The sequence below is a fragment of the Nycticebus coucang genome, chromosome 15 (genome assembly GCF_027406575.1).
Source record: "Nycticebus coucang isolate mNycCou1 chromosome 15, mNycCou1.pri, whole genome shotgun sequence".
NCBI classification, from domain to species: domain Eukaryota; kingdom Metazoa; phylum Chordata; class Mammalia; order Primates; family Lorisidae; genus Nycticebus; species Nycticebus coucang.
Window position 1 is genome coordinate 89678742 of NC_069794.1, and position 26990 is coordinate 89705731.

General features: G+C 44.4%; 1 long non-coding RNA gene across 3 annotated transcripts in view; it reads right to left on the minus strand.

Annotated features, from left to right (window-relative positions):
* LOC128566708 (uncharacterized) overlaps positions 1-26990 on the minus strand; it is a 154671-nt gene that overhangs the window by 46364 nt on the left and 81317 nt on the right. For all 3 annotated transcript variants that reach the window (XR_008374621.1, XR_008374620.1, XR_008374619.1), the window contains exon 3: positions 12761-12835. This is a non-coding gene — a long non-coding RNA (uncharacterized LOC128566708). The remainder of the gene's footprint in view (positions 1-12760; positions 12836-26990) is intronic.

The following is a 26990-nucleotide window of genomic DNA, read 5'->3' on the forward strand; positions in this document are numbered from 1 at the left end:
TGTCTCTCAGGAAGCCATCAGTCTAACTGTTGAGCATGGCCATGCCCAGTCTGCATGTTACATTAAGAATATCTCGCAAGACATGATTGCAAGAGGGACTTTACCTAACAATTGCAATCAGTGTAACCTGGCTTATTGTACCCTCAATGAATCCCCAACAATAAAAAAAAACAATAATAATAAAAAAAAGAAAAAAAAAGAATACTTGACTGGGCCCCAATCCCATTCACAGTATTAATAAAATACATTCTGTAGACTCTACCAGCCAGGAGTGTGCTTAGAATCCCTGAAACTGCTTCAAGTGCAACAGCCACTCATTCAATCAGCAAACACTGCTGTGCACCTCACTCTGCGTGAGGCAGCCAGGCACCCGTGATGAATCTACCCTGGTCTTCAAGGCTTTCAATCAAATCAGGAGACAGATACACAAATGACCCCACGGCTGGGAAGTAAAGGGCTAAAATGGGCACAAGGTGACATGCTGGTAGGAGTGATCACAGGGCCCGGGGTGAAGTGTGCCTGGTTAGGGAAGGGCATTTCCAAAGAATTGTGCTTCAGCACAGAAAGTGCCGATAATGAGCAGGTGATTCGGTGGCTGCAGCATCCTGGTATCGCCACTAGGATGAATCCAGGACCAGGAGTCCCTCTTTAGGGTGTTCTGCTACAGAGGAATTTTCAACCCAAAGAGCATTGGATTTACCATCAAGAAGGCTGCCAATTTAATTTGTCCATGTATATAGACATTCACACACATACACACACTTGCCTTTTGTCATTATCAGATGGACAGTAATTTTTTTTTTTTTTGTAGTTTTTGGCTGAGGTCGGGCTTAAACCCGCCGTTCCCCGTAGATGGGGCTGGCACCCTACTCCTGAGCCACACGTACCGCCCTGATAGTAATTATTTTTTTGTTCTATCTTCCCAATCATGGAGGCATTCAGATCTAAATTCCAAAAGTGAATAAAGAGCAAGCATGCCTCATTTTTTGTGATTTCAAGCACTCTTGGGAAAGATTTAGGGCACTAAATGGATAACAATTAACAGTATTTTCCCATCTGATCGGCAGGTCATGTGGTGTTTGCTCTTCAGAATGAATTCAGCTTTCCAGTGAGGTTATCTTGCACACTTTCCAAGGTCCCCCGATATAAATAGACTAAGCACTAAGGAGGAAATCAGGACAAGTGTGCATTTGTCTGGAATACAGTGAAACTGTGCAAAGTGGAGGGAGACAAATGATGCAAGAAAACAACGATTAACAGAAAACTTTAGGACCTAGCTAGTCACAATATCTCCATCGGATCCACTGGCTAGTTGTAAAAATCTACACCAGAAACTCAGCTCCGGGTCAAGGAGAAGCCATACATAGGCTTCAGTGAAAAGATAGAGTTATTCACTTTCCTAATTTACTTTAAAAATCAGTTGAAATTTAGTAAATTTCTTTCATAACAAAGGAAACCTCCTCATTCGTAGTAAATAACAAAAAATGCTATATCCAGAGTTGCTTAGACTAAGTACTCGCCAATGGCAAGCTGGATAATAAGTGAAAATTTTTCAACCTAAATACCTTAGTTCCCTCCTTACAGGTGCAAGTTATAGGAAAAAGTGACAACATTGACCCTTATTTTATCTGTAAATCTGTACTAACAATGTGGCTCTCATGATGCAGACTCTGCAAAAGCAAAGGGGAGATGGGGAGCAGTGTTCCTGCTCACCCAGCGAAATCCCTGCATCCTGAGCAAGCCAGATGATTGGTCACCCTGGAGAGAATGAATTCCCAAAGTCATTCTGGCCAAGGGAATTCTGAGATGGAAGATGCCGATGGAGCAAAGCACCCAGGCCCGCCCTGACTCAGCCTGTTCTGGCTCCCTCTTTTGTCCACAGTGTGTTGAGCCATGATGGGAAGGTGGACAAAGCAGCAGTTGCTTCTTTTTCCACATTAGTTCTCAGGGTCAGTGCCTCTTTCCCACAACCAGCTTAGTTATTGACAGGCATACATAGCCCATGGAGTTCTTGGTAAATAACAATCTCACCTACCTATAAACATTTCCAAGAAGCTTTAAGACCCTTCACCCTGAATCAGTGAGGTCAGTACCACCCCAAAACTTTGTTAGACATGCAGGTCACCAGGTCCCACCTCAGCCCTGTCAAATCAGGAGCCCTGGGGTTGGAGCCCAGCAAGTGTGTCTTAGTAAACCCCCAGGGCCAGTAGTTCTGAAAATTTCTCAGGTTGGAGAACTGGTGTTTTAAAGACTGATCTTCAAAGATCAGATATCACAGGAACACCTGATATTCCTAGTAGAGGTAAAAAGAAAAGGTTAGAATTCAATGTATGAGAACAACAGCTAAACATAATTTGCATAGTTTTTTCACCTAACTGACTTACAGCCCATGAGCTAGACTGTTTTACCATGTTTTAAAGTCAGGTCCAGATTTACAATGTTATTGCATTCCCCAGATTTCCAAAATAGCCTCGAGGACAACTGCAAGCTGGACTTGGGAACACAACAGAACAGCCCCCTCCATGTGCCAGGGTGGAGACCAAGTCATCCTGAAGGATGAAACATCTATTGCTTCTGAAGAATGTGGTCAGATGTCACCTTCTCCCCTCCCTCTCCCTTCCCACACCCTCACCCCCTACACACCTATCTTTATCTCGCTTAGAAGCAGCAGAAGTCGGATCCTCAAAGCACAGCTGTCCCTCCAGTGCCAGCACCAACTCTCAGCCAGGCCTGCTGGTCACTGCCCTCCTGGACAAACCCCATTCAAGTTTGCTCAGCAGCCCTGGCTGTTCAGCCTTTAGAAAGGTGATAGATTCACTTAGATTCAGGGGCTACAGAGCCGGGAACTCAGGTGCTGCCGAAATGGCAGGTGGTTGGAGCTGACTTGACAGCAATTAAATGTACAAATCTTTGATTAGACTCCCGGGACTGGAGTCATTAGCAGCCCTGAATGGATCAGCTTGCTTTCCGTTGCCTCATTAACTGCTCCACTGATGTTACTTTAAAAAGCCGAGGGGAGGGGGGTAAAATGGAAAGAACTCCTCTCCAACAAAGAATGAGGAAATTTGAGTGACGAAGTAGGGATGTGGGGGAAGAGACCAGGGTAAGCATTTTTAGCTGTACAAACAGGTCCCTGCCTTTTCCTCACTGGGCTCACTGACAGGAGCATGCACCTTCACTGGGCTGCGAAGTAACCTCACAGCTGCCTAAGTCACCTTCCAGGGAGAGCCACTGCTTCTTTCCTTTTTATTTTTATTTTCATATATACATGTGTTCATTAGGCTTCCACTTTTTGCCTTCGCAAAATTAAAAAGGCTTAAAATTGAACAACAAGAACAATGTTTAAGATAGGGACCAGAAACAAAAACCTCGCAAAGAACGAATGAAGACAAATACCTTCAGAAAAGAAATCAGAGGATTGCTACAACGAAGTATTAAGCAGCAATAATAATAGTGATGCAAAGAAAGTAACATTCACATTGTCAAATAAGAGCACGTCCATTATAGAATGCTTTGACTCTGAGGTTCAGTATGGAGTCATCAATTAACTACCTCTTACTATTTTTTTCCCTAAGTATCAAAGAATAAACAACTAATATTTATAAATAAAAATAAAAGATAATTTCAAAAAATAGATCATGCCAAATCTTATAGACAATAGAAAAAGAAGAAATACTTCACAATCATTCTACTTAATCTGGATACACCTAATATTAAAATTAGAAAAAATATATCATTTTAAAGGAGAAATTACAAACAAAATTCACTTATAAATAAGGATGCAATATCCTATATCCTAAACAACATATTAACAAGTTGAAGTAATGTACTTTAGTCAAAATCATATCCAATTTATGTGAGAATTAGTCACCACTTTCTTTCTTTTTTTTCTTTTCCTTACCTTTTTTTTTTTTCTTTTATTCTATCTTTTCAAAATCCTCAGTTGATTCACTCTTCCTAACCAAAGCCTCAGCTTGGTGGGAGAACTACTTTCTCTGGGGTTCAGAGGTCCCATCTACTGGATTTAGAGTGAGCTACCTCCCAAGTCTCTACACCTTCCCAGTGGCTGCTGGTCTGGGGGCCACAGAGCCTCAACATCAGGACTCCACCTCCATGGCATGGTCCTGGCTGCCTGTATGATGCTCATCCCTGGGAAATGGTGTTCCCCAGTTGCTGTCTACCTGGTAGATTTCCCCCTATAACCAGAGCTAAGGCCTGGCTAAAAACAACCACACCCATTAAATAATCTTCCCAAACAAGGAGCTTTAAAACCAAAGGGACATATGTCTCAGAGCCCTAACATAAAATCTTGTGTGACCATTTTATTTGGTAAGAGCCTAGTTCATTGCATAATTGATTAATTGCATTCTCAATCTGCCAATCACTAGAGTACTATTTATAAAGAATATTCCCAAAGATGTATTGAACACCTATCATAAACCTCATTAGCTTGTTGTGGGAAAGTGATGGGCAAAGGAACAGGCTCAATCTCTGAGTTTAGAGTCTATTAGAAAGAAATGTTCTATGCACCCTCCCTCATTTATTCATTCATTTATTTAACAAACACTTGCAGTGTGGCTGCTTGATTTCAGCATTGCTTGTTGTCAATAAAAATACAAAGGACAACACAGAATCATAATATAATTATATACCAGCTCATAAACATTTTATATGTATTAACTCATTTGATCCTCACAACAGTTCTAGAAGGTAGGTACTATTAGTATCTCCATTTTGGAGATAAGTAAACTGAAGCACAGAGAGATTGAGTAAGTTACCCAAAGTCACAGGGCTAAATGGCAGGGCTGGGATTAAGCCCAACAGCAGGGCTCCTTCACCAGGGTGGTATGCTCCTTCAAGGAGCTTTTAGCTAAACAGAGAAGATAAACATGAAAATCAACCACTTTAATGTAGTGTAATTAGCACATATGTGTAAAGAGTATCAAAAACAAATGGTAGGGAAAGAAGGGAATTATTAAGTGCCTGTGAAAAGAACTCATGGTAAAAATGATGTTTGATCTGGGGTTTGAATTTAAAAGGGAAAAATGTCATAATCTTCCCTCTATGAATCCCCAACAATAAAATGAAAATAAAAAACATGATTCGGTGGCTGCAGCATCCTGGTATCGCCACTAGGATGAATCCAGGAGCAGGAGTCCCCTCTTTAGGGTGTTTTCGCTACAGAGGCATTTTCAACCCAAAGAGCATTGGATTTTCCATCAAGAAGGCTGCCAATTTAATTTGTCCGTGTAGATAGACATTCACACACATACACACACTTGCCTTTGTCATTATCAGATGGATAGTAATTTATTTATTTATTTTTGCAGTTTTTGGCCGGGGCTGGGCTTGAACCCGCCATTCCCCGTAAATGGGGCTGGCGAATTCGAATTGAGAATTTTGAAAAGTAAAATGTCACATATGAATTTGAGGGTATTGGCAAGAAAGAGTTTACCAAGGAGGTGGTATCAAAAAGCCCGGGAAAGCTGGCTCAGGTTTAGGATGGAGACTTGTTAGAAGCAGAGAAGTTCAGAAGAGGAAGGAAAGGACAGGACTGGAGGAGGAATGGAGAGAACAAAGACGAGAAATGTGTTTTTAAGGAGACAGGCGTGAGACCGAACCCTGAGAGAACGGCAGGAATCTAAACGCGAAGTGCACCCAAGGAGAGTTTTTATTTAATTGAAGGCTTTCAGAGCTGGGGAGTGAAATAAAAATGACTTCAGGACCAAGGAAAGCAATAGAAAACTGCCATCATATTACTATAATGAAAAAGTTCATTTTCAAGCTAAAGAATGTTACAGGTGGTTGCTGCTCAGAGTAACAACCTACTACAAAGAGTTCTGGAGAAGCTCAAATAACCATCACAAGAGGAATTCCTTTGTAAACAATGAGGGGCCGTGCAAATGCCATTACTACTTTGGACAATATATTTATGTGACCTTTTAATTCAATTGTCTTTGATTCAAAGTCAGGCTGCTACCCAAGCTATCTGCATGTCTCCGTGGGACATAAATGAGACAGGCCATCTCAACGGAGCTTTTTCTTTTGCAGCTGACAATGATCAGAGGTGTTTCTAACGTATCGGCCAGAGAAATCACAGTGTGCATCCTCAGAGCTCCTTGGCCTCCCGGGGGGAAGAGGCGCTGACGCTCCTGGAGCAGTTTGGGTCCTTTCCCCTCTGTGCTCTGAAGGGGTAGCCCCGAACCTGGACAGGAAAACGCTGCTCTTGGGCTACCACCCCCCACTATCACCAAAAACGGACAGTTTTGCCGATTAAGTTAAAGCAGTACTACAATCTTACTGTTTTTCATTTTTCCATCCAAATCAATTGACTTCTATGAGACCCCAGCTGTTTTTTTGTTTTTTTTTTTTTAAATAATCTCCTTATCTCTGGTCTCACTTTAATTTTGGAGGTTAACCGAGTCTATTTTCCTCCTTATGTTCCAGATTCCTGTATAGTAAGTGACTTCCGGTCCTCCTTTCCTTCTGTCATTTCTGTTTGAGAGTTGGATGCCCTGACCCCTGACCTCAGCACGGCTGGACGACACTCCCTCTCCCACTTGCTACAGTGCAGAAATCCCGCTGCCTCCCAGGTCACTGGGGGAGCTCACGTAACAACGCTCAAGTTTCCAAAACTTTAAGCTGATACTTAACCCCAAGACAAGGAGAAAGAGACTTTTTAAGTTAATATATTGTTTTCCAAGATTATGAATTGGAGCAAAATGAGAATGGGGTCTCATCTGTTAAATAATAATGATTATACGAGACATAATTTCTTCTGAGATAATTTCTTTCCCTTGAGCCTCTTTAGGATAAACAAGAAGACAGAAGGGCTGTTGTCAGCTCTGCTGAGCTTGTTACGGCTTTTCCTGAAACTACCATTGCACCAGCACCTCCAATTGCCTCGCACTCCTGGACGTCCTCTGTACCTGTGTGGCAAAGCTCCACTCCTGAGTAAATACCAGTAAATACAACCTGCGTTTCTCCTCCCATACGCGACTCATGAAATGAGGGAGGAAAAACGTTGCAAAGCGGCACAGACGGCGCTGCCACCAGTCCACGGCCTTACTTCTCTCTCTTTTCCTGGCTCAGCACACTTTTAGTAGAAACTCCAAATCTTCACAAGTCTCCAGAAAGATCTTAATACTCTTTCATATCTCTCACTTACAGCATCTGGCCTTCATTTCCATATCTTTGAAGAACTTGAGACAGTTACATGCAAACTTTAAGTTTGTCCTCATCCAAAGAAAAACGTTCACCCACTTACCTTCTCGCCCAGTATATCATAACAGATGGTGGGTTTGCTTGTTTTCCTGTTCCATTCCTGACCAACAACCTCTTTCCTCATGAGCTCTTGGTATTCTGTCCACCTACCTCCTCTTGGACTTGATCCATCAAATACCCTCTTTTTCTCTTAAATCTCTCTCCCCAGGAGGAAAAAAAATTCAGCATCTTCTAACTCTGTTTTTCCCTTCCTTCCTCTGATGCCTTCCCTCGCTCTTTTTTTTTTTTCCAACAAGATACCTGAAATGAAGAGTCAAGATCCCCTTCCTCATCTCACATTCTCCCCTGCCTCCTCCCCCTTCTCCTCTGCATTCTCCTCTTTGCCAAAGCAGTTGGCCCCTTCTCTGTCCCACCTGTGCATCTAGACATGGCCCTTAACATGGCTGATCTCTCCCTTCCTCTTCAAACTCTCCATTCTCCTGGTTTCTATCACACCACACTCTCATTTCCCTTCAGCCCCTCTGATCAGCCCTTCAGGGCTTTCTAGCCTGATTTTCTTCTTATCCTCCTTTCCCAGTGTCTCATCCCCAATCTTATTCTTTGCCCTCCTTACCTTCCTTCGCTGGGCAGTGTCACCCAGTGTCAGGATTCCAAAGTCACCATGATGCTGGCAACGCCCACATCTGTAATTCTAGCTGTGATCTTTCTCCTAGTTTCAGTGTCACACATGCGATGGTCACTAGGTCTCTCTGCCTAGAGACCTGCGGACTCCTCCAACTCGGCCTTTCTGAGTGACCGTCCTGGTGTCTTTCCTCCACGTGCTTCTTTCACATGCCCCTCACCAGTGCTGAGTGCTACTCACCTGGTCACCTAGCTTAAAAACCTGGAAATGTCCTCAGCTCTTGCTTCTCTTCACCAACTCCTGTCACCTTTCCACCTAAAGTTCTCCAATACACCCCTTCCTTTCAAACGCTGCTGCCATCTCCCTGCCTTGGGCAGGGCATCATTTCTCCCCTGGACTACTACAGCCCCACTCGCTGAACTTCCTGCCTCACGTCTCTCCTCCCCAACTCAGCTCACTGCAGCAACCCCTGAAGAGTCCATCTGAATTGTGCATCTGGTCATGCTATTTTCATGCTTAAAACCCACTTACAAACCCTGTGGCCTGTAGAATAAAATCCAGTGGAAAGGCTTTTTATCTGCATCCATGTCCCCAGCCTCATGGCTGACCACTGGTCATCCACGGTATTCCCAGTAACCCTGAGCCACTGGAGATTCTCATCGTCATTGCCATCATTATTAGTAGGGCTCAGTGAGCGTTTCCTGTGCACCAGGTACTGTGACAATTTCTTCACCACCATCGTATCACATAGCCCTCTCTATAACCCTATCTGTCAAGTACTATCATTACGCCTCTTTATACACAAGGAAACGAGTCAGGAGGAGGGTGAGTAAACTGGCCAAAGTTGCACAGCTCTTAGGGCCCTTTCTGTTGACCTTCCTTTCCAGCTTTACGTCAGCGGCTCACCTCCCGTGACTGCACCTGGGACGTGTGCCCTCTTCCGGCCCCCGGCCTCCACCCTCTGGCTTGTACCCCCCGCCCGTCTTTCACACCTTTGCAATTCCTCCCAGTGCTTGAAAAGCAGCTCAGGAGGCACTCGATATCTGTGGCCTCGCCTGTCCTTCCCACAGCATCAGAAGAGGATTTCCGATGGTTATTCCTTACATAAACCATTTGGAAAATAATTCCATAATGCCGCAAGGCATGCTTCTTCACGGCCTGACCGCAGAGTAGACTGTTTGCTATTCAGGCTTTGGTATGGATGTGTCTTTTCTCTCCAGGGAAACTAAAAGCACTTTGAATGGCTTCCATTTTTCTTCCACAATACTCAATAAATAGAAGACTGGTGCTTTTTCCTTCTCTTGAAGCCCTTGACTCTTCCCAACCTTTTTGTCACAATGATCTTTCTCTTGGGGTCAAAGAGGGAATTTTTTCATTTCGCTTCTCACCCTTGATTTGGTGTGTCACCAAACACACTGACCCTCTTCTCGTGACGTCAGATTGACCTGCGTCTCTGTCTGCAGCTTCCTAGCCCACAGAGCCCAGCAGGGGAGCCAGTGCTGCAGGGTGGACCAGACAAGAGCATCGGGGTCCCCCCTCCGCTCTGTGACCTCTGCTTCTCATGCTAGCTGTATGACCACTGCCGAAGCAAGTCCCAAGTGCTCATACTTCTTATGTGCTTTTAGTGGCTCTACAAGGGGAGAAGGCAACATGCAGCAAGCTTACAGAATACTGAGAAAATCAGGACCCCCCCCCAAAAAAAACAACCAGTATAAGATGTCAATAGTAGCTGCCTTCACAAAAGCCCCACTGCATGTTTTGAGCTAAAATTAAACCACATGGAACAATTCGTGTACCCTTTCAAGATGTGATGAAATCAGCTAATTTGTGGTTTAATTTTCATTAATACACTGTTCCATCTTATGAGCCATGTAGCCTTGTGATGCTTACGTCTAACGTACATACTCAGGCCAAAGGCAGGAACCGTGAGCTGGTCACAAAAGATTGTCAACAGATGTATCACCAATATGGACAAGTCAGGGGCATGGACTCGGGTACTAGAAGTAGCTGGAGAAAGGTTTTGGATGAAGAGCTTGGTGGCAGAAACTGTAGCATTTGAAAACAAATGCTCTACTGTGATTGGGAGTCCTGGCCTATATGTGAACGGGATCGTTTTCTGGCCAAACTTTCCTGTGATCTCTTGTTGGAACAGAACCACAGGTATCACAGGTTACCTCTCTACCTCTTTACAGGTGACCCGTTTGCTGGCTGAGTGATGTCGACGTGGGATAAAAGATAAAATAGAAGGTGTGTGGTAAAATCATAATTTTACTGACTGCTCACTGGCAGCCAGTGTTGTTTGTTGTAAATACTTTATAACATGAACTCACTTAAGCCTGGAACGACCCACGATATCCCTATTATTGTACCCTTTACAAATGAGGAGACTGAAGTCAAGAGGCTTTAAGTTTCTAGCTAATGGTCACACAAATCGCAGCGGCAGGATTTGAACCCTGGCACCTGACACCAACCCCCATGACATCCCCTCTGGGGTGTGATCACGTACTTGTGTTGTACTTTCCAAGCTCTGCTGTCAGTGTTTTTGATATAGTGACTCTTAATCCCCACAACACCCTATGAGAAATTAACTATTATTGTCTGTATAGTACAGATGAGTAAAGTGAGGCCCAGGGAGATTATGAGACTTAACCCAGGGACACTTCGCATGGGAGGGGCAGGCTTAGGGGAAAGAGGGGGCCTTAGTCTCGAGCACTGGCTGTAGGAACCACTGACCCCCACTAGGGAGAAGGGACATGAGAAGGACCACCTCGCCGAGTTCTCCAGAGATAACGAGTCTAAGATACCAATCCTGGTATGGGAGAGTGTCCCACTGTGCATGTGAGCCTGCGTCCCTCCAAAGCCTTCCCCATCACCTCGGCTCTCTCTCTTTCCATCTTTTCTGCTGCAAAGCATCAGGCCCTTTCCTCTGGCTACAATGCTTCTGGGGCAGGCCAGCAGGCAGCACTCCGGCCTCCTGAGGCTGAGTTTTTGTCTCCCACACCACATGCAAGCCAAGCTGTTATCACGTGACTACAGACATGGCTTTTCTAGAAAGGGACTCAGCAGGGCTGAGGTCCTTGTGTGTCCTAATCCCTTCCCTGGAACATGTTCTGTAGGGCTGAGTGGCTGGCCTGCTTGCTTGTGCACCGGCCCCCTGACACCTCCCACAGTGTCTGTCTGTGAACCTGCACTGCGGGCTTTCCATCTCACATTCTGTTTACTTGTCTGCCCCTTAGCTCTTAGTTAATAAACTGGAATTGATTTGGTGACTTCACAAACAAGCAGAGCGTCAATCCTGGTTAAAAATAGGGACAGAGAATAAGGTGGAAGGTAGACCAAGGGGGCTACAGGTGCCAAGCAAAGATTAGTAAAAGACGGAGATGGCGGGAGGGTGAGCAAAACTGGGCTGAAAATTCAAAGTCCTGGGCCCTGCTCTTGGGGAAAACAGTGCAGAATTTCCAGGGGCTAATTCTAAATGGTTTGCGTTTGCTATAAGAAGCAAGAGCAGGCTAGCACAGCTCTTGTGCACAGGCAGAAGATGGGCCATGTGGTGCTTTCAGGTCATGCTGTGCCATATAAATTTAGCTGGGGAAAGAATAGACGGGGTCAAGTTCAAGGTGTAAAATGTGGCCTCTGGACCCATGTCGGCCACTAACCAACAGCGTGGCCTTGGGCATAAAATGAACATCTCAGTGGTAAGCATCCTTGTCTGCAGAATAGTGGAAATGGTGCCCTCCACACAGGGAGAATCACTGAGTTACCATTTGTAAAACACAAAGCACAACGTCTGATGCACAGCAAACTCTGAGCGAGGATTAGTGACTGTTGTTATCTGTGAATAACATAATGGGAACCTGAGCTAGGACAGGTGGTTGCAGGAAAGGAATTGCTGAAAGGCTGTGGGGGGAAATGCCTCTGCTAATGTAGTTCACATCGTCAGCTGTTAACCTGCGTTTCCAGGCTGACCTGTAAAAACAGGCTACAACGATAGGGGGTCCACAATTACTGCTCTTTACCTTTTGTGAACATTTAGATGTTTTAGTAGTAAAATGTCTGTAAAATGCTAGGGGCCTGCGATGGGCTAATTTTGTTTGAAACATACTCTCCTCTTTCTCCATGTTTTTAAAAACATCATGTGACAAGGTTAAGAAACTAAAAATAGAAAGAGGCAAATAGGCTCAAGAATAAAGAGCAAACAGCTCAGTCTGCCTTATGACGACCTTTTAGAGTGAGACATTGCAGTCACTTCACCCAGGACCTGGTGTCTTTGGGCAGTTGATTGGCTCTTCTGCTGGCTGATGGTCCCTGCTCGAGGGTCCCAGCAAGGTCTCAGTGAGATGACATAGGCCATCCCCAGCCAGCGCTCTCAGGAAGCGTGGATCCTCCCTGCAGCAGTGGAGTTCATGGCGGAGGCGGGAAGCTCGAAGGTGGATACTGTGAGTTTTGTGGATTTGATTTCAAAACAGTCTTATACCCTCTGTTCAAATGGGCTCAAAGCAACTCTGTGCAGTTGCTTCAAGTAGAGCAGAAGCGTAATGGATGGTGAGCAGAGCCGCCTCCTCTTTCATGACCAATGGCCTCTTCTCCTCTCCCACAGAACCTCAGAGGGTGACACCTCTCTTTGGGCCTCAAGTGTAATGATTAATAAGAAAATGTTATTTTAACTATGGAAAGGCCATAAACCAAAAGAATAAAATGGCAGCTGATGGATTTCACCAGGTACTATAGATGGGAGATTTTGGTTTTGCTCTTTTTCTTTTCTTTCTTTTTTTTTTTTGAGGGGGGTAGGGGACAGTAGAACAAAGGACAGGCCTTGCTCATGTTACCAAAATCGCCAGTATAAATGCCAATGTGAATGGTCAGCTGGGTGAACAAAGAGGGGAACGTTAAGCCTTCGTATCCAGCACCACTCACTTTTAGTTGCCGATTCTGGTGAACAGCGGGGGGTCCTGAACTGTCACAGCCACGCAGGAGATGGAACAGGAGCTTCTGCAAATGCAAACAGAGAAGCAGGATTCTGAGCACAGAAGGAGTCGAGGAGCAGGGGGACAGGGAGGAGGACAGGAAATGGTCTCGATGTGCCAGGTAACATAGGAGCTTTGACGGGCATTCTCTCCCTTCAACCTCACAACGTGAGGATGACGCTATCATCTCTACCGTACACATAGCTCAGCAGGCACAGGCAATACCCCAATATCACATTGCCATAGACCTTGTCAGGGCCAAGATGCAAAGCCAAGTCTACCTGATGCCTACCTGCCCCACTGGACTGCAGACAAGAAAGCTAAGGGTAGGAGAACAAGTGGTCCTATGTCTGCACAACAACCAGCCAGACCCAAAAAAGGTACAGTAACTCTGTTGTGTGTGTCCTGTATGGCCACCCAACCCTGTGAGCACTGGCCACCCACCCCTGTGAACACAGGCCTCCTACCCCTGTAAGCACAGACCACCCACCCCTGTGAACACAGGCCACCCACCCCCGTGAGTGCAGGCCACCCACCCCTGTGAGCACAGGCCTCTCACCCCTGTGAGCGCAGGTCTCCCACTCTGTAAGCACAGGCCACCTACTCCTGTGAGTGCAGGTGTAGGGCCTGGGCCAGCACTGTCACTCTTGATGACATTCTTCCCCTATTATCCTGTTTCAAACAACTGGCTTTGGGCTGCTCCTGCAGACTGAGCTCCCCTGAGAGGCCATGTTCTAGCCAGTGTGGCCAATGATGAACAATAGGCTGGCCTCTCCCACTGTCTGCAGGAAGGCCTGCAGGGCTTCACATTCTTCCTCCCTATTCTTCCTCCTCCCACCTCTCAGCATAGGGGCTCAGATGTCTCACCTACGAGGCCTGCAGAGTGGTTTTCTACTTCTCCCAGACTTGGTTTTGCTTCTCATAGGCACAGGTAGGCCATTTGCCCAGCCCAGCCCTATTAAGGTGGCAATTGAACAGCAACTGGGGATACTCCAGCCTCACCAAGAGATAGTGGACCCTGGGACCACACCTGAGTTTAGACTAACAGGGTGAGTCCTGGTGGCTCCTCGATTGCTTCAGGATGAGGCTGGCCATGCCAGAAAAACCAGCCATGTGATTAGAAAGTTGGGGCTTGTGACATTGAATCTACATGGCCCAGGATTCAATCCACATAATAAAACCCCAATAAAAACTCTGGACACCACAGCTTGGGTGACCTTGCTGGTTGGTGAACACATTAGTGTGCTGGGAGGGTAACACATCCTGATTCCATGGAGGGAGGACCTGGAATCTCTGGATCTGGGACAATCCCAGACCCCACCCAAGTCTCTTCTTTTGCCTGGTCCTGATTTGTACCCTTTATATAATAAAACTATAATCATAAACACAGCCTCTGCTTTGAGTTCTATGAGTTATTTTAGCGAAATATTGCACCTGACGGGTAGTAGGAATGCCTGAATTTGTAGTTAGTTAGGCAAAAATATGGGTGGCTGAGAACCCTGGAATTTGGGTCTATGTCCAAAGTAAGGAGACTCTTGTGAAGAACGGTGCCCTTAACCATGTAGTCTGCACTGACTCCAGGTGGGTGGCGTCAGAATAGCATCGCAGTGCATTTTTGAATGAATGGCTGAATCTTCTGCAGTCCAGGGAGGGAGGTAAAGAACAAACATCATCCCATCTCTTTGCAACTGCACTCTCCACAACTTGGCTTTCATGCCAGCTCCCTCTCTGAGGTAAGCAGTGTTTAAAGTTCCAGTTCTGAAGCTCACTCTCACATGGTGGCTGTGGCTGTGCTTATTACTTGGTGCCGCTGAACTGACATTTTTTAAATGAAATCATCTATTTTGGCTGATATGCTAGTGCTGAGGAGTGAACTGATTACTAAATAATCAAACTCATTTGGTGTCTTTAAAATGGAGATAATTTCAAATAGTTCAGACACAGCCCAATTATTTTGCTGTTAAGAAAAGTGAATTGGCTTGGTCCTTTGCAATTCCATCAGTTGCTTGGCAATCAACTTGCCAATAGTCTTTGTATCCTCATTTTTCTTTCCGATTTTAATTGTAGCATTGGAATAAAAGGATAGTCCACCCATCTGCTGCCTTAGATTTTGAGGTTTAATTTTGAAAGTCAATCCTTAGACTGTTCTTCTTTTAATTCTAAGACTAAAAAAATACAACTATTATTTTATAACTCTTTTAATTTTTTACTTTCACCCTACATTCCAAATTTTTTCAGAATTTTTTAAATTTTCCTTTCTTCTTCTTCTTCTTTTTTTTTAATGGAAATAAAAAATTTTAAATGTAGTAAGGACTTAGCCAATAGTAAGAATACAAGAAACTCTACTGGCTCCCAAAAAACATGTTCTAACCCAACATTATTATACATACTTCGCTTTCTCAAAGTCAGCAGGGCTGTATTCCACCATGACCCCTAAATGTTTATATTGAATGCTTGCTTGAATTTCCACGTCCCCTCTCCTTTTTTCTTCCTTTCCCCACCATCCTTGTACCTGTATGTAATTTGATTTACCCCTAAATTAACTATTTGGCTATTTGGATTTATTTATTTTATTTTTATTCTTTATTTTCCTATTTTTTTTTTTTTTTTGAGTCAGAGACTCACTCTGTCACCCTGAATAGAGTGTCATGGCATCATAGCTCATGGCAACCTCAAACTGTTGGGCTCAAGTGATCCTCTTGCCTCTGCCTCCCAAGTAGCTGAGGAGGGACCTCAGGGATGGGCACTCTCTGGGATGCCTGGCTAGGTTTTTTTGCTGTTTTTGGTAGAAATGGGGGTCTTGTTCTTGCTCAGGTTGGTCTTGAACTCCTGAGCTCAAACGATCCATCTCCCAGAGTGCTAGGATTACAGGTGTGAGCCACTGAGCCTGGCCTCGCTTTACTTATTGACTAACCGATTATTGATTCCAGAAATATTGTATTTTATCCTTTTATCCTGTACATAGTTTATGAAGGTCATTTCAAACTTTCTCCATATTTTAAGTACCTAGTGAAAATATTCAAATTTATTACATTTGTCTGTGATTAGAACTATTGCTGTTCCCTTTAATGGAAGTATTTTTAACTCTCAGCTGCTTGTGGGAAGACATGGTAAGATTATTTCCTGACCCTTTCTAAAGGACACCATCTCATGCCAAAACAGTGTCCCTATTACCTCTGTCCTCATCTGATTGGATTGGGAGGAGACACATGTCTCTAAAGCTGCTTTTCCAGACTTACCATGTGACCTGTTGTAAAGGGCTGACCTCAAACAGGGATCCACTGGGCCAATTGTATCCTCACTCATAAGACTTTGAATTGGGAAATACATAAAGTCTCAAGCTCTTAATAGAGCCAAGATCACTGTTTAAGGCCACTTGAGTCAGCTGAAGTTAAGAGCAAGAGAAAATCATGAGAAAGTAGAGCTCTGATTAAGTAGATAGTGTAATGTAGAGAAGTTGTGTTAAGTTGAGGGTGTGGGGGGAGAGGCTGAAGCACGCATGTCAAGAACAGAAGAAACCAGAACTGTCCCAGCCATCTCCATAGCAGAGCATGTGATCTACTGCCCCCAGTGCCAAGGTCCCGAGAGCCTTCTTGCCTCCGGCTCTCATCTCTGTGTGGACTAACCTACTGCAGTTTCTAATGATAGAACTTTCTTCTGCATGAGCTCTTGCTTGTAATAACACCAGCAATGTTACATGACCTGGTACTATAAAGGCTCTGGTTCCCTGTAACTGAAGGTGTCACAACCCATTGCTCACACCTGTGCCTAGGTAGTAATGAAACTGACCGGGAACACTGGCAAGGGGTCATGTCGCTTACTGGGAGTTCTGTTGTCCCACCATGGGACCAGCTCACTCACTCCACAATGGCCTGTTCATGGTCAAGGACCCCTTCTCCCAGGACTGGCTCTCCAACAAGAATGCCTGCAGGATCCCAGGTAAAAACAAACAAGAACATTTAAAGTCATATGAATTTCACTCCCTTGTCTACCTGGAAAAAGACAATTGGTCTGGCTGCATTAGCTCATCGGCCTCCAGGAAACTGTTCTGTTCTGCGTGAAGTCCACTCGCAGCTCTGGACCTCCTGGTTTCTAAGTGAGTCGGAAGTGTGTGGTAGCAGAGGTCCTCTCTGAGTCCTGAGTGACAATGACAGCAAAATCTGAGTGACACAACTGTTTTTCCTATTATTCCTCAACTTCTTATTGTCCTGCCAGACAACAAGGCTCTGGGTTTAATTAGAGCCATAAAAATCAAAAGAGAGTGAATGTTTACAAGCTCTGCAGGGTAAAAGCAGGCCAACATTTCCCCTCAGAGGGATCAAGAAGAGCAAACAGCTGAACTGGGTTCAGAATTGGGTATAGTGCAGACCAGGGCAATAGGCAGCCCCAGATCACTAATCAGGCTCACCTTCTCCACATAGCACTGCCCCAAACCCTTCACTACAGGGAGCATGTTTGATGTTGAACCCCTAACCCAGTCAGGGACTCAGATCCTCCTCCTCTGAGGAAGATAGACAACCACTCTCGAACACAACCAGCTAATTTATAAAATCTTTCCAGAGCTGAAGCCTTCTTCACTGGGATCTGGTCATTCCGGACCATCTGTCCCCACGTTTCCACGGCTGTCCTTGTATTGGCACGCAGGCCTGACTCTAGGAGAAAACAGTCTTGTCGCCATCTCTCTGACTGGTGGTGGTGATTACGTGGATGTTCAAGTCAAGATGACGCCCTGCCATCCACACAGGGCCAACTCTGTTCCAGGGAGAGTGGTTTACTCACCTAACCCACCTTGCCAAGGTATCAGCTGCACCCCTGACTAATCACTGAGCAAGTCAAGGACTCTGGCCCACAACCCTCTGCAAACCTGACTCATGAACTTCCCAGAAAACGCCCACGGGCTCCAGGTACTGCTCACAAGCTGGTATCCCCCTCCACATAGACACACAAAGAAGTTACTAGGCCTCCTGAGCTCTGCAGAAACGTGCAGGCCTTGTGCTAAGGGCTACAGGCTGTCTGCTGCACACCTCTCTCTTGTCATGGAGTCTGGGTTCTGCCATGACAACATAGTAAACCCACATAGGGCCTCTTTCACATTAGAAATAGAATTACAAAAACTGGGGCCAATCTCTGAAAATGCAGTGCCTTATGTGAAAGAGAGGATGTGGGAAGGCAAAAGAATTATAGAAAGCAGCATCCCCAAGGCCACCGCTTGGGCTCTCAGCGCAGCCTCAGAAATTCTGTTTCAGGGTGTCTGATGGGAGCCCACACTACGGTCTTTTTCAAAGGCATCTCAGATGTTTATGGTGATTCTGGCAGGTTTAGGAACCATTCTACACACACAGACAACCACACCCCTACACATGACTACGTTGTATACAGATACGACTTTGTAGATACGGCTATGTCGTCATAGCAGAAACCAAACACCAAAAAAAAAGTGTGCATGTGTGCAGTCTTGTTTAGGAAGGCAGGAGGGCTTCCATTAGTGGATAAAATGATGCTGAGTAAACCACGTCTCTTCCCCTCATCTGGAAAGTAAGAATTTAGATTAAATTCTCTCCAAGACGTTTCCAGCTCCAAAGCATTTTGACACTGTGAATCCTACAGATCTCTCAGACTTCAATTTTTTTTTAAGATAATTAGTTGTTATTTGAAAAGAATCATACAATTGTGTATAACCCAGAAAGATCTTTTCATTATCTTTCCTCAACGCAGGTGACTAATATTTAGAAGTACAGGGCATGACAGCAGATAGTGGGAGTATGAATTAACAAGGATGAGCCAGCAGAGGTGTAATTGAAACCTTCTCCATCAAATAAATATAATGAACCCTATAGTGAACTGTAAACAGAGAAACTCCATTGCCAGGCTTTGTGGGAGTGCCATAGGGAAAGGAGTTTACTCTGGGAGAAGTAGCATATTCACAAGAAGGGATCAGAGAATGTCAGAGTGGGGAGGCAGAAACAAGATGGCCACCCCCGGTGCATGCACATGGGTGCTTCAGGTAAACGTCGAGACAAGGAGGCAAAAGTTAATAGTATTTTCTGTCTATCAAATGTGCTCGTGTAAGTTTGAGGGGCTTATTTCATATGTGCTATTCCTAAGGGCACTGAAAGAAGGAAACTGCCACAGGATAATATTTGACAAAAGAAAACCATCATGGGGATGTTTTTTAAAAGGAAGTTGCTGCCATTGTTTCTGAATGAAAACTTTTTATAGTTTGATTTTAAACTCTTAGCTTACAATATTTGAATTTGTTAGGTAAAGTCCCTGTGGTAGTTGTGTCCTGCACCCACGAGGTGTGCTATGCACCCTTACAGTGTGATCATCACATGGGAGCTGACCAATCCCCTGCCCTCCTCTTGCCTTCCCGCTCCCTCAACTTGAATTTAATTGAGTTTTTCCTCTTGTATGGGAGTGTATTAATTCATCTTTGGCTTCATATTAGTATTGAGTACATTGAATACTTGCTTTTCCATTCTTGTGATACTTTACGACAAATATGTTTCATCCAGGTTAATACAAAAGATGTAAGTTCTCCATCTTTTTGTGGCTGAATAGTATCCCATAGCGTACCTACACTATAGCTTGTGAGTCCATTCCTGGTTTGATGGGCATTTAGATTGTTTCCACATGTTGGCAATTGTAAATTAAGCTACAATAAATAATCTAGTGCAAATGACCTCATGATAAAGTGTCTTTTTTCCTTCTGGGTAGACGCCCAGAAATGAGATTGCAGGATCAAATGGGAGGTCTAATTCGAGTTCCTGGAGGAGTCTCCATACTTCCTTCCAAAGAGGTTGTACTAGTTTGCAGTCCCACCAGCAGTGTAAAGTGTTCCCTTCTATCTACATCCACGCCAGCATCTGCAGCCTTGAGACTTTGTGATGTGGGCCAGTCTCACTGAGGTAGATGATATCTCTGGGGGAGGGGGGCGTTGATTTGCATTTCTCTGAAAAAAGTCAAACTTTTTTAGACTCTTTACTTCTTCAAAGGAAAACTAAAACATGGACAAAATGCCATAAGGTCCAAAATCACAGAGGAGACAGATGTGCTCTCTCTGGTTGTGGCAGGGGCCTTCATCAAATGGAATCAGAACCCTGCATCCCACCTTGTGCATTTGGTCACATATACACCACAGTATCTATTTTTTTCTTCATATAATAAGCTTTCCCTTTCTTGTTAACCTCCTTTCATGGGTCTCTGTAATTCTGAAGACTTCATCAGTGGTCACTATTTCACACCTCTAAAACTGTCATATCTATCTTCCACGTTTCATATCCGGTTCTTTGGATTTCGAATACCCTCCAGGACCATCATCCGCTTCTTCACTCTCTTGCCATCGACACTGGGACTCATGGAAACCATCAATGATCTCCTCTTCCCTCATCCAACACAGCAGCACTACTGAGCTCTGGGCCTCAGCATCTCTTCCCCTGCTCTTCCGAGTCCCGGCTTAATAAATAACCTCTGCGGCCCTCCTCCTGGGCTGCTCCTTCATTCCATCTCTATCAGCAGGTACAAAATCAGGGGATAGCAGGACCCAGTCAGGGAACACGAGTGACCAAGGCAGGCCAGGGAGGAACTCAAACTAAGAACATGCCTCATTCCTTAGGGGCTGGCTAGCCGCTGCTCAACTCTGCTGGGGACTGTGCTCATGGGAAGCAGGCCCAGGGCTGTCAGGAGTTTAGAGTTTTTAAGAGAAGCCAGAAAACTAGATTTTTATGAGGAATCTCACCTTCAAAAATTAGAAATTCATTCCAGAAAATTTTCTTGCAAATACTTATGAGCCAAACCAGGCACATTCAAGTGTCAGGATCAGCCCATAAACTGTGCATTTTCCGCTGATGCCCATACTGCTCCCCTACTCCACACCACTATTGCACAAGACCCCAAGGCCACCAAGGTCTCACGAGAAGTGGGGAGTAAGCCAACCATGTGCAGAATTCCTGGTGTGGAATGGAGAGAAGCGCCTGTGTGTGCAAGGAAATAGACATGTCCTTGATGGGGCTGGAGAGGCAGAAAGGCGTGCAGGAGAGACAGATGGAGGCGTCTCGGATCACGGGTCTTCAGTGGGCTTTGTTTGGCTGCAAAGAAAAATGACAAACCCGGGTTCCAAAACTTGGAGGTAGAACCCGGGCATGCTTGGGATCCAAGGCAGTTCTGGCAACCTGGTTTTCCACATAGCTACCAGCAGCAGAGTGTGGGTGATTTCTCTCTGTCCCTCCTTTAACAAGTCTCAGTTACTGTCAGATCCCAGCTTCCCTACACACCTGTCTTGTTGGGCTATCCCTCAGCTAGTGGGCATCTGCCCACATGTCCAATCCAATTTCCTCAACAAACAATTCTGTTTGGCCCAGTTAACCATGTTCTGCCCTTACGTGACCACTGTTTTAGCATCACCTTCCCTCATAGGCTGCAAGCCAGGTAGAACTTTGATTCCCTTGGGTCTCTCCCCTTGGGTCCAGCATTCCTCCAGGTCTAATCAGCTGGGGAGGGGGGTAAGTTTGTGTGGTGGGAGTGCCACGTGATGTGCTTGAGGCAGCTCTCCTACTACAGGCCTGGCAAGGCAAGCAGCCAGGGGACGCGAGAGATTCTTCTCTAGCCAGTGACTTTGGGGATACAATTAGGAAGCAACTGAACCATTTAGAATACCTAGTGCTTGAACAGAGAAGGCGTTTCAGAGGAGAAAAACAACTCAGTGAGATTTCTATCAGGACTTGCAGAAAATAGAAAAAGTTTTCAAACCTAGTTAGCTCAAGAAAAAAAATTATGAATTATAAGAGGGAAAGGCAAAATCTAAGAAGGCTACAATTTTTTTTTTTTTTTTTTTTTTAGTGTCCTAAATAACACCCTGTCCTTAGCACTGATGTACTAGAGCCATTAAGAAAGCAAGGAGATCAGAGAGAAGAGAATCAAAATATCAGATGGAAGGATAAAGCTGGACTGGAGAATGTAGTTCATACCCATTACCAAATAGGCTTTCGAATATTTTAAAAGCTGGAATCACCCCGTCCACTCACCCCAACAAGCCTCCCCAACAATCAGGCAGTGGTAGAGCAGCTCCACGTCCACACAGATGCACGAAACAAGAGTTTCTTCCCAAATCAGCCAGAGCAATTTTCCATTCACTTTTCCATTTAGTGAAGGCGAAACAAAAGGGCAGGGATTTTCCCTTTCTGATTAAGATAGGAATACAGAGAGGAGGAATGATGCCCCCAGTAACTCTCAGGTCAGATTTCTGTGCATTGTTTTGAAAACAAAATAAAATAATAAATGTACTTACTTAGGAAAAAAAATGTTTCCAGCACTCACTAGAAGCAAGCAGACCAGGTCTCTGTCCTCATGGAGGGCAGACGATTACCGTAATGAGGCCAAGACGTTTTGTGTGTGAAAGTTTTCACTCAACAGAGATTCAGGTCTTTTTTTCTTTTCTTTTCTTTATTATTATTATTATTTTTTTTTTTTTGAGGCAAAGTCTCACTAAGTCACCCTCAGTATGGTGCCATAGCATCACAGCTCACAGCAACCTCAAGCGATTCTCTTGCCTCAGCCTTCCAAGTAGCTGGGACTACAGGTGCCCACCACAATGCCCGGTTATTTTTTTGTTGCAGTTGTCATTGTTGTTTGGCAGGCCTGGGCCAGGTTCAAACCCACTGGCCTTGGTGCATGTGGCGGTACGATAACCACTGTGCTATGGGCACTGAGCCAAGATTCAGGTCTTCTATGAGAACATCTTTATGAATCTAAGTATAATAATTTTACATAAACTGTACTCAGATAATAAAAATTAAGCATGGAAACATAGTTAAAAGATCAGCTGTAATGACAAGAGTTGTCTGGCTGCGATATAAATCTTCCTACATGGAAAAAGAAATTGACTCCAAAAGTCGAGTTCTTGAAACTCTAAGCACCAAATTGTGTTTCTCCTAATCATACTCAGGCTCCACTCTAGAGCCTGAGTGTCTCCAGGGAGAGCATCCTCGCCTCAGGGGAAGGATGAATCTTAGACAAGGCCAGCTGGGCCATCTAAGTATGGGTATGTACGCAGCGAGAGGACCCGCCCATTGCTATCATTTCCCAATCTTCTTTAATGTTCTCAGACACCTGGGAGCATTCCCCGAGGGTGGCCCCAGCTGGTCCTCCACCCACCCCTTCACATGGAAGGTGATAGTGCCACTGGCTTTGCTCCCATGGGAACAAAGGTATCAGGAGCTGAAACATGAAGCAGGTGTTGACACCTGGTGAAGGTAGTAAGTGCAGCGCTTGAGGATCCCTCACCCTTTCTACTCTCAGAAGTGCTAATATTTATTGCAGCGTGTTCAGTAACATCCAGCCAGGGTGCTTACCTCCTCCTAGTGTAGGGGTTCTCAAACTTTCAGGCATCAGAATCCTCTGCAGGCCTTGTTAAGCTCCCATAGCTTCCGATTCAGTAGGGCTGAAGAATTTGCTTTTCTACTACGTTTCTGTCAATGCTGATGCTGCTGATCAGGGACCACAATTGGAAATCTCAGTCCTGGGGAATCTTTTATTCTCCTGAAATTCCATGCATGATTTGTATGCTTGATTTTTGTCCTAAAGAGTGCTTCTTAGCATTCACAGAATCTCGAAGTGAATTAAATGAACCAGCTACACAAAAGCCAACACCTTTAAGAGCATCAGCTAAGACAAAATACCTGGAGGAATGCTGATCTTAAAGGAGAATACACAGTGAAACAGAAAATATAAACTCACTGGTGACAGAGCAAAGTTAGCTTTACTGTAAATACTCAGCATTATTGGGTAAAAACTGGGTAATGGCTGATAGATACAATCAAAATAAAGAGATTTGGATAGAAATTAATATTCTCACCCTACAGGAATTTACTTTTAATTGGAGATAATTATGCCAAATTGCAACAAGATGATTTGAAGCATTACGTTAATTCGGGAGTAATAAAGCATGAATTACTGATGCAATCTTTAAAAATGTGACCTATCAATCAGCACTGGAACAGCAACAGACAAAAGGCTATGATCAGACATTATCATTTTACAGTGTCCTAGTTAAAACTGGCCTTACCTTTTTGTGAGCATCCAGAGGGCAATAAGAGACTCCAAATACCTGTGGCTCCCAGCGAAGCTCTACACCCCTCCAGGCTGTCCCCCCACCAGCTGCCTCTCCGAATCCCTTGCTTGTTGGAGACAGTAGAACACAACCCATACAAGCATAAACTTGTGTCCAAAGTTTGGTTCAAATCCCAGCTTTGACTGTTAGTAGCCACGTGACCTGGAGCAAGTTACTTCAACCTCTCTGAGCCTAAGCTCCCTCATCTCTAAAAAGGGAATGATGGCCTAACACACAAGGCTCTGCCAACGGTAACACGATATACCAGGAATGTGTAAAATGCCCGTTACACAGTGGATTTAACAAATGATTGTATGAGTCATGTCCTGCCCTGTCCTATGATGGCTCCAGTACAGTCATATTTAGCTATTACATTTAGAAACTAAAATGTAGTCTTCCACAGAGTCCTGTCACCCAGTGTTATGTAACAGGACATAGCAGGCTATCTAATTTTCAAGGAACTATTACTTCACAAGGCTTGTGGCTCACACTAACATGCTATTCAAGCTTGCAGGCCAAGTGAGACCCCTTTAGTCCGTGCTATGAGAAAGGTGATTGCTCGGTTGTTCACTGAACGTCTATCCAACATAGATTCTCCCCCGAAACTCAGAGTCTGCAGACTGGAGAAGCTGCAAGGAGGAAAGAAGTGGATGACAGGTGTCTCCCACACAATGACTGCTAATTTCTACAGCAAGATGTTTGTGGCTGCTGTAGTCAAAATGAGAATATTTCATGAGGGAAGACAAGAAATCTAGCACTGAGCACCATCTATGAGTCAGTTCTGCTTTCATATTATTACATAATATCCTTTTTCTAGAGGAAAAAAACAGAAAAATAATCATCCAAATTCGTAGAGCCTATGATTAGTAGAATTGGGATTAAAAGCCTGATTTATCTTATTCTGACTGTCACATGCTTTTTGTTGAACTATTCAGTCTTTACCAAAACAGCAGATTTCTACTCCCATAGCATTGCTGTTTCAAGGAGCAGAAAGGAAAAATGATGGATACATAAGGAAGAAGGACCAGAATGTGCCTACAGGGATTGGAAGTAAGCCAGGAAAAAAGCATCTCCTCACTCACAACCAGAACGAAAAATTGATGACCAAAGATGAAAAAAATCACTTGACCTGAAACACATGATCCATCTCAAATGGCAAGACCTTCTTTATCTCTTTGGGAACCCACGAGTTAACCAGAATGAGTGGCCAAGGCAGTGAGGTCAAGGGCCTGTTGAGGGCAGCAGAGAGTTGTAACCAGATGGCACACCCTTCAAACTCACAGAGAGGGAAGGTGACAAAAAGCCTCACCTGGTAAGCTTTTCCTGGTCTTTGAGAATGGGGTTCTCTGGGAAGACCTGGAGTCAGGGCTTTGCACTTGGGCTCTGCCAAGCATTTGCATTTGAATCAAGGTGGCAGACAGACCTTAGCCAGAGAACAAACTGCCATAGCAGTCACTTTAGAGGGCCCGGAGAGCTGATAAAAGTTAGAGGCCCGGGGCTGTGTGCTACAGAAGAGTGAACCTGCTCAGCCCTGCTGCCCTGAAACAAAGGCAGCCACCTAGCAGCTCCCAGCCAGATATGGCCATAACACAGGCCTGGTTCAGCTTCCTGATTTTCTCTTGTGGCAAGAACATCGACCTGGTATGCACAGAGCAGCCCAGTTACTTCCCTTACCCCCAGAGGCATGATGTTTGAGACTCTAGATTTTAAATGGACCTTACTCCTTCCCTCCCGGGGTTGTTCTGACAACCTCATTACAGAAATTCTAGATTGATTGATCATAGACATAAATGAAATTCAGAATTTACATGATAGAATGAACAACAACAGAGAAGATTTGACAAATACAGGACACAGTCTTTATCTTCTCATCCATATCTTAGATCTAAGCAGTACCCATATTGGTAAGAGGCTGTGTTCAATCTATGAACACAAAGATACATGGGGTGTGATGTGTGATCAGATATGATGACTGCCCTCCAAAGGATACTGTAATAGAGTAATTGGGAGATGACCTCTATATAAAAAGTCCACTGTCACATGCCTTGGCATCTGTTAAGTGCCAGGTAAGAGTGTAGACAATAAGGGTAGATGTTTGGTGTTGTCTGAGACAGTCCAGCTCAGCTTCACAAAGGAAGTGGGACATTAACTGGATCTTGGAAGAAGGTTGGGCTTATGCAAGTAGAACAATAGAAAGGAGGATTTCCAAGAATGGGAAACGCACGAACTATGGAGAGGTGGCAGGAAATGTGTGTGGCAAGGTTGAGTGACAATGAGTAGATCAGCCTGGCTGACGTGAACCTATATGGAAAGACGAACACACATCCAGGATATTGATGTACACAGCTATGATTTAATAAAACAAAAAAAAAAGAAGAATCTCAGCAACCTAAATGCTCATCAACCCATAAATGGATCAACAAACTAACCTGTGGTATACGTACGCCATGGAGTACTATTCAGATGTAAGAAAAGATGGAGACTTTACATCTTTTGTATTTATCTGGATGGGGTGCAAACACATTTTTCTTAGTAAAGTATCTTAAGAATGGAAAAACAAATTTCCAGTGTACTCAATATTAATGTGAAACCAATATATAAACAAGTGCACGCCAACACAAATGATAAAACACAAAGATAGTCTAGCAAGAGAGAAGGGACAGGAAGAAAGGGAAGGAGGGAGGCTGATTGGCGGGATCTCACCTAAGGTGCACAATGTGAGGGTGTTCAGCACGCCCCCTGGGTGAAGAGCTCTACTACTGAACTTTACCTAGGAAGTGAGAACATTGTAACCTAAAACTTTGTACCCTCATATTAATTTTCAATTTAAAAAGAAAGAAGAATCTCATGTTCAGATCTATAAGACCACACATCATTTTGTAGCCCCTAATTTTTCATTTAGAAAAAGATGATCATTATGTGTTACCATTTTCTTGAAGCTAGAAAAGCAAGCCGCATTTGTCATTCTGTCATTGTGTCCCTACCGTCGTATTTGTAACTTAGTAGGCTAAATGAATCAATACCAGTTGTATCCCAAATGAATAATTATTAAAAATCCTATAGGGAGGGCAGC